The sequence below is a fragment of the Aquarana catesbeiana genome, linkage group LG01 (assembly GCF_042186555.1).
Source record: "Aquarana catesbeiana isolate 2022-GZ linkage group LG01, ASM4218655v1, whole genome shotgun sequence".
NCBI classification, from domain to species: Eukaryota; Metazoa; Chordata; class Amphibia; order Anura; family Ranidae; genus Aquarana; species Aquarana catesbeiana.
This window is the reverse complement of record NC_133324.1, coordinates 2396374-2404175: the sequence shown is the minus strand read 5'-3', so window position 1 is coordinate 2404175 and position 7802 is coordinate 2396374.

The following is a 7802-nucleotide window of genomic DNA, read 5'->3' as shown; positions in this document are numbered from 1 at the left end:
CTCAGGATGACGGACCCCGTGTTTCACCGTCTGTTGGCTTCGCTGACCCCCTATATCAGCAGGCAGGATACCTGCATGAGGCAAGCCATCACTCCGGAGCAGAGGTTGGTCGCTACCTTGCGGTATTTGGCCACAGGGAGAAGTCTGCAGGACTTAAAGTTCTTGACAGGCATCTCCCCCCAGGCTCTGGGGATCATTATCCCAGAGACCTGTTCTGCCATCATCCAGGTCCTGCAGAAGGAGTATATGAAGGTAAGATTTTTATCCTTTTATATCACATTTTATTGTATTGAATGTTTGATAATATATTGTATTTCTTTCCTCATTCCCTAATTACCATGATTGGAATATGCTGTGAATGTCCCCTTTGTTCTCATGCATGCTGGATTTTTATGTAATTATTATTTTATGTCCTTCATACATATTTGCCCTTCACTAACCTCCCCAGCATGGTGTCTCCTGCCCTATATTCACCTCATGTAGTCACTTAACAATGTATTTTATCAGCTCTATAGTAGTGCTTTACCCCAAACACCCCCTAAAATGTTTGGAAATGTTATTTTTGATTTAAATTCAGGCAGAGGGCCAGAGACTTTTTTTTGTGGTGTCCCCAAATAATTTTTAGTAACCCTCCCTCCCCCAACTGCTAAGTCAGCTGATCCCAATTCTCTATCCTCAATCATCTATCTGCTGACTTTGTCAAACCCATACACACTATACCCATCTCTTTAGTGGTCAGATTTATGGATGAATTCCCCAAAGCATGTAGTGCAAGGGCCTGCCTGTATACTTTCCAATGGTACTGTTTAAAGTTTTTGTATCCTATTATTATCTTGATAGGTAATAGCAGAATGTCCAAATGTGCTCAAATGTGTACAATGTGTATTTATATCTTTGTATTATGACACTTCTTACCTGTCCAGTGGTCTGCCAATAGTGTAACTAAGGAGGGTCTGTTCAAAGTAATACCCATTATTTAGGCATTCATCTCTCAATGAAGTGAAGAGGGTTACCTGTCCAAGAGTCCCCCCTATAATGTTAGAAATGGCCCATGAGAGGGGGGAGGGGGAATATGATAGGTGTACCTTATACTTTGGCCTTGTTAAATTCCCCTTAATAAATGCTATCTGGAGGTTGCCCCATAATGTTTGTGTCTAATCTGCTTGCCATGTTTCTGTGAAAAAATAGTAATGTTTATTGTTTTTTCCTCAACAGTTTCCTTCCACGCCACAGGAATGGCAGACTGTGGCCTCCCACTTTGCCCAGCGGTGGGACTTTCCTAACTGCGGAGGGGCAATTGATGGGAAACACGTCCACATCGTCCCACCACCCAACTCGGGGTCGTACTATTATAATTACAAGGGGTTCAATAGTATAGTGATGTTGGCGGTGGTGTCGGCTAATTACGACTTTCTGTATGTGGACGTGGGGAAGGATGGCCGGATGTTCGATGGTGGAGTCATCGCCCAGATGGAGTTCTACAGGCGTCTCCAGAATGGCAGCTTGGACTTGCCAGCTCCAGAGGACAATGTGGAAGGACTCCCATTCGTGTTCGTTGCTGATGAAGCGTTTGCGCTGGGGGACCACCTGATGCGGCCATTCCCGATGAGGACCCTCACCCCGGAACAGAGGGTTTTTAATTACCGGCTGGCCAGAGCCCGAAGAGTGGTGGAGAACACATTTGGAATCCTGGCCAGCCGGTTCCAACTATTTCTGACACCCATCCATATGGCGGAGTATAAACTGAACCATGTAATACTGGCGTGCTGTGTTCTCCATAATTTTTTAAGAAAACATTCTGCCAACTATGCTGGCTCAGTTGGGCCTGAGGCCGGAATCCTACATCCAACAACACTGACGGCGCTTGAAAGCGGCCATCCTGGCTTGCCCTCCCTGAGTGCCCGTGATGTCCGGTTACGATACCTGGAGTTCTTTGCGGGTAGGGGGGCTATCAATATGCCAGACAATATGTGAAGCCTTTTTATAATAAAAAACAAAAGAAATTCTTTGTGGACATTTACTGCTTGTGTTTGTTTTAGCTGACCCTGACAGAAATGTTTTGAGTGCAGAAAATGTCGTGATTGGTTAACTTATACAAAGCACTGTTGGCTGTTATTTACTAAATGCAAAAACACATTTCACTACAAGTGCACTTGCAACTGCACTGAAACTGCACTTGTAGTGCAAAGTGGATTTGCCCTTAGGAAATAACCCCCATTTTTGCATAAAACAACAATTACATCACCCCAAAAGTGTTGTAGTGTTGAGACAATAATCCACACATTCTTGAGTAAGCCACTTTTTTATACCTGCACAATCACATGTGCATTTACCAAAGGTTTTTAAAACAAACCAACATGTTTGTTGTATAACAATTTTTGCAGTAACATTAGCAAAATTCGAAATATCCATTTCAGATAAAACAGGCCTGTGTAAAACCAACAAGAAAGCCAAAAAACTTGAACTTACAAAGTTCACATTAGGTAAAACCTGAAGGCTATATCAGACATCAGTATTTAGGAAGTGGGTTTGATATAGCGTTCAGATGGGGGGAAATCACCCCTGGAAAAGCCAAATTTGGAAGATGCACACCAATTTACGAATGTCAACATGTGCTATCTGCCATCAGGGGGGATCAAGGGACGTGTTTTGGGGGAGCAAGCCCTTCCTCAATGCTACTTTATAATAGAGGAAGGGGTTGCACCCCCAAAACGCGTCCATTCATCTCCCGTGATGGCAGATAGCACATGTTGACACACTGTGTGCATCCTCCAAATTTGGCTTTTCGAAACATTGCTAAAATATTTAAAATATTGAACCACAATACAAAAAGTGATTTTGTGGGGTTTAAATTCACCCCAAAACAGCAATGATGTTATTATTTTTTTTAATAACATCATGGATTTTTTGCTGGATGTTTTGCAGTTCGGCATTACACCCCATGATCTCCCCGATCAGGATCTGGGCACTTTCAGAAGTAAAGCGTTGGGGATCCACAACCTCACGATCACCTAAAAAGAGATTAAAAAAAATAAAATAGGTCTCAAAAATCTGCCACCATCCATCTCTTTTACCTGAGCCTGTGGTCGCAGACACTCACCTGTTGTGGTGCCAATCTCCACCACATCTTCTTCTTCCTCCTGCTCAGCTTCATTTGGGGGTATTTCCCCTTCTTCCAGAGGTGGGGGGTCTGTGGTCTCCTGGGATGAGGGGTGTCCTCCGAGTCTTTTCTCCCCTATGTAAAACAAAAATGGTATAATTAGCACACAGATATTTGATGGCAGAACTAGAAATAGGAAACATTGCTTGGAAGTGGGTTACAATTGTCTATTTTAGCCGAGTTCCAAGATGTATTTTTTTTATTGCCCTTTGTCAAGCTGCAATACTTTACCTGTTTAGTACAAGCTTCACAGATGGAGACCCCCCTATAGTATACACTGGAGCACCTGTGTGGCCCCCCCTAATAAAAATGGTGTTCTGGGGTCCCACACTAGTGCTCCAGTGTCCAGATGTGAAAACAGCTGCTCAGTGTCCTCTCTTTACACACAATCTAGTTTGCATTTCATTCTAGTAACAAACCCATCTACACAAACAAATATTTGGCATCCAAGTAGGCCCCCAAAAATGTGTGAAAATGCATATGGCCTAAACAATGATGTTCTAGAGGCCGAAAGAAAAATGTTTGATACGAACGAATAATGGGCCCATGAACATTAAAGTTGCCCTTTTAAACGTTACAATTAATAAAAGCATATGGAGCAGAACGAACGTAATAAAGACAGAAAGAATAGGAACACAGCACAACTACTTACTTTTTTGCAGCACTCTCTGGATCTTTCGGTACTGCTCTGGCTCTCTCAACTTCAGGTCCGACCACCGCTTCCTGAGCTGATCTTTAGATCTTCGTACCCCGAAATTCCTGTGAAGGCTTTTGACCACTTTCCCCATGATCTTGGCCTTTCTGATGTTGGGGTTGGGGTAAGGCCCATACTTTCCGTCATAGTCGGACTTCCTCATGATGTCGACCATCTCCAACATCTCCCCAAAGGACATATTTGTGGCCTTAAAACGTCTCCTTCTGGATCGGGACGTGCCTGGATCCGGGCTTTCCTCCTCCTCCTCCTCCTCGTTGCTATAATTAGCACACACCTGCTCTAAATCCACCATCATGCTCTTCACCCACTGCGCCGAACGAAAAGGGGCGGGGAATAGACTAGAAAGAACGTCAGGGGCAGGCGGAGTTACACGCATGCGCAGTGTGTATAAATCGTAACACGCGTGCGTATTACGTACGAACTGTGAGCGGAGGAAGGAACATTGGACGCGCCGATCGTAAGAACGAAGGTAAGAGACAAACTTGTGCCTATACTGCTTCTAGATTGAGGCCTATATTGTAACAAGATTAGGAGAGTTTGGTCTGACATTAGGCTTTGTCTTGTGTTGTGTCTTGCAGTGAACATGGATATCTTAATGAGAGATACTGACTTGATGTCACTATTCATTGATATGCTAAGGGAGCTGCCCTGTCTGTGGGAGATTAACCACCCCCATTTCAAGAACCAAGCAAAGAGGAAGGAAGCACTGGAGCAATTGTGTGAAATTGTGATCCCCACGGCAGACATCACTTATTTAAAGATATTAATTGGTTGCCTGAGGAGCACATATCTGAGGGAGCGCAAGAAAGTCCTGGATTCGCAGAGATCCGGAGCAGCAGATGACATCTATGTCCCCAGGATGTTGTACTACGACAGGCTGCACTTTCTGGCAGGTCAGACTGAACCCAGGCCATCCCTCCCCAGTCTTCCTTCCACGCTTCCTTCCCCCCGGCTGAGGCTTCTGACGCTCAACCTGGGCCTTCCAGGCCGCATGTGGAGGAGCCCAGATTGAGCCAGGTATAGCATTCCTCTAAATATTTCTGCTTGTCCAATCAATGATGTTAACTAGATGTTAGTTGGGAGTACTAATTTATGATTGTGATTGATGAAGCAACAACTAAAACCATGTCCCTTTTTCATACACAGGGAAGTCTCAGCCAGGAGGTGGCCGGGCCGAGCCGGCTGGCTGATCTGCAGGTCCCTCCACCCCCCCTGAAAAGAGAAAGTGGCAGTAGGAGGAGTACCCTAGAGGAGGCTGCTATAGGATTCTTTTGGAGGGCTACAGAGGTCCTGGGAGCACCACACACCAGGCAGGAGAACATTGCTGCCTTCATTGCATATAAAATGCAGAGGATGGAGAAGGGCCAAAAAGTAATGTGTGAGGCCCTCATATCGGAGGCTCTGGAGAAAGGTATGAGGGGCCAAATTACACCTCAGACACACCTTCGCGATGGTCCTCCTCCTCCTCCTGCAGGTCCTCCTCCTCCTCCTCCCTCTCCTCCAGGTCCCCCCAGTCCTCCTCCAGGTCCTCCCAGTCCTCCTCCAGGTCCTCCCAGTCCTCCTCCTCCTGCAGGTACTCCTCCTCCTCCTCCAGGTCCTACTCCTCCTCCTGCCACATCTCCAACTGCGCAGGCACAGCCTGGAAGGAAGCGTGAAAGGAAGACCAGACAGTGATTGCCCTGGGTTCAGTCTGGTCGGCCAAAAGATGCAGCCTCTTGTGGTACCACAGCCTGGGGACACTGATGTCATCTGCTACTATCCGGATCTCTGCGAATTCTGGACCAGACTGCCCTCCCTTACATATGGACTCCTCAGGCCACCAATTTTGATGTTGAAGAATTGATGTCTGCCGTGGGGGTCCCAGGCTTCGCTAATTTCTCCTGTTGATCCAGTGTTGCCTTCCTCTTTGTTTGGTTCTGAGCCCTTAATAAAGGATTTTTGTTTTGAATTATACTCTCCTATGTGTTTTACTTCAAAAAGGACAGTTGGTTTGTGAGGATTCAGGTACATTTCTAATATACAATGTGAAATGAACAAGGGACACCAACACCAAACAATCTCCTGGAGATTAAATAATAAAAGATATCAATGGTGTTGGGGTAACTTGACACACAAAACACACACAAAAATATTCTGGAGTAAAAATAAAAATAACATTGAACAAAGATCAGCCTTGGAAAAAATCCAAACATTAAAGAAAAAAAAAGGCTGAAAATCCAAAAAAACAAGAAAAAAAATTATAAAACTGTCAGATGTGACAACTAATAACAACATATTCAGGGAATCCCACTAAAAAAGCACAAATAAAACTTTGTGAGAAGTGTGTGTGAATATGAGCAGCAAAACTACTTAATTCTTGTCACATTATAAAGAAGAAGAGAGTGCGCTGTATTAAACCATTTTGAACATTGCAGCGTGACGAAAGTGCTGTATCCACTGCGAACGCTAAGTTTACCAGAACGAGCTGTCCCGTGTCGGAATTTCTTCTGAGCATGCGTGGCACTTTGTGCGTCGGAACAGGCCACACACGGTCGAAATTGACGCAATCGGATTTTGTTGTCGGAAAATTTTATCTCCTGCTGTCCAACTTTGTGTGTCGGAAAATCCGATGGAAAATGTCCTATGGCGCCCACACACGGTCGGAATTTCCGACAACACGCTCCGATCGGACATTGTCCATCGGAAAATCCGACCGTGTGTACGGGGCATTAGAAAGAGACCTGGAGAGGGACTTAGAAAGAGACCTGGAGAGAGACCTGGAGACAGACCTGGAGAGAGACCTGGAGAGGGACCTGGAGAGGGACCTGGAGACAGACCTGGAGAGAGACCTGGAGAGGGACCTGGAGAGGGACCTGGAGAGAGACCTGGAGAAGGACCTGGAGAGGGACCTGGAGAGGGACCTGGAGAGAGACCTGGAGAAGGACCTGGAGAGGGACCTGGAGAGAGACCTGGAGAGAGACCTGGAGAAGGACCTGGAGAGAGACCTGGAGAGAGACCTGGAGAGAGACCTGGAGAGAGACCTGGAGAGGGACCTGTAGAGAGACCTGGAGAAGGACCTGGAGAGAGACCTGGAGAGAGACCTGGAGAGGGACCTGGAGAGAGACCCAGAGAGGGACCTGGAGAGGGACCTGGAGAGAGACCTGGAGAGAGACCTGGAGAAGGACCTGGAGAGAGACCTGGAGAAGGACCTGGAGAGAGACCTGGAGAGAGACCTGGAGAGGGACCTGGAGAGAGACCCAGAGAGGGACCTGGAGAGGGACCTGGAGAGAGACCTGGAGAGGGACCTGGAGAGGGACCTGGAGAGGGACCTGTAGAGAGACCTGGAGAGGGACCTGGAGAGGGACCTGGAGAGAGACCTGGAGAGAGACCTGGAGAGGGACATGTAGAGAGACCTGGAAAAGGACCTGGAGAGAGACCTGGAGAGAGACCTGGAGAGGGACCTGGAGAGAGACCTGGAGAGGGACCTGGAGAGGGACCTGGAGAGAGACCTGGAGAGGGACCTGGAGAGAGACCTGGAGAGAGACCTGGAGAGGGACCTGGAGAGGGACCTGGAGAGAGACCTGGAGAGAGACCTGGAGAGGGACCTGGAGAGAGACCTGGAGAGGGACCTGGAGAGAGACCTGGAGAGAGACCTGGAGAGGGACCTGGAGAGGGACCTGGAGAAGGACCTGGAGAGAGACCTGGAGAGAGACCTGGAGAGGGACCTGGAGAGAGACCTGGAGAGGGACCTGGAGAGGGACCTGGAGAGAGACCTGGAGAAGGACCTGGAGAGAGACCTGGAGTGGAACCTGTAGAGGGACCTGGAGAGAGATCTGGAAATGAACCATGAGAGAGAACCGAAGAGGGACCTGGAAAGAGAGACCCGGAGAGTCACCTGGAGAGAGATCTGGAGAGAGGCCTGGAAAGAAACCGGGAGAGAGACCTGAA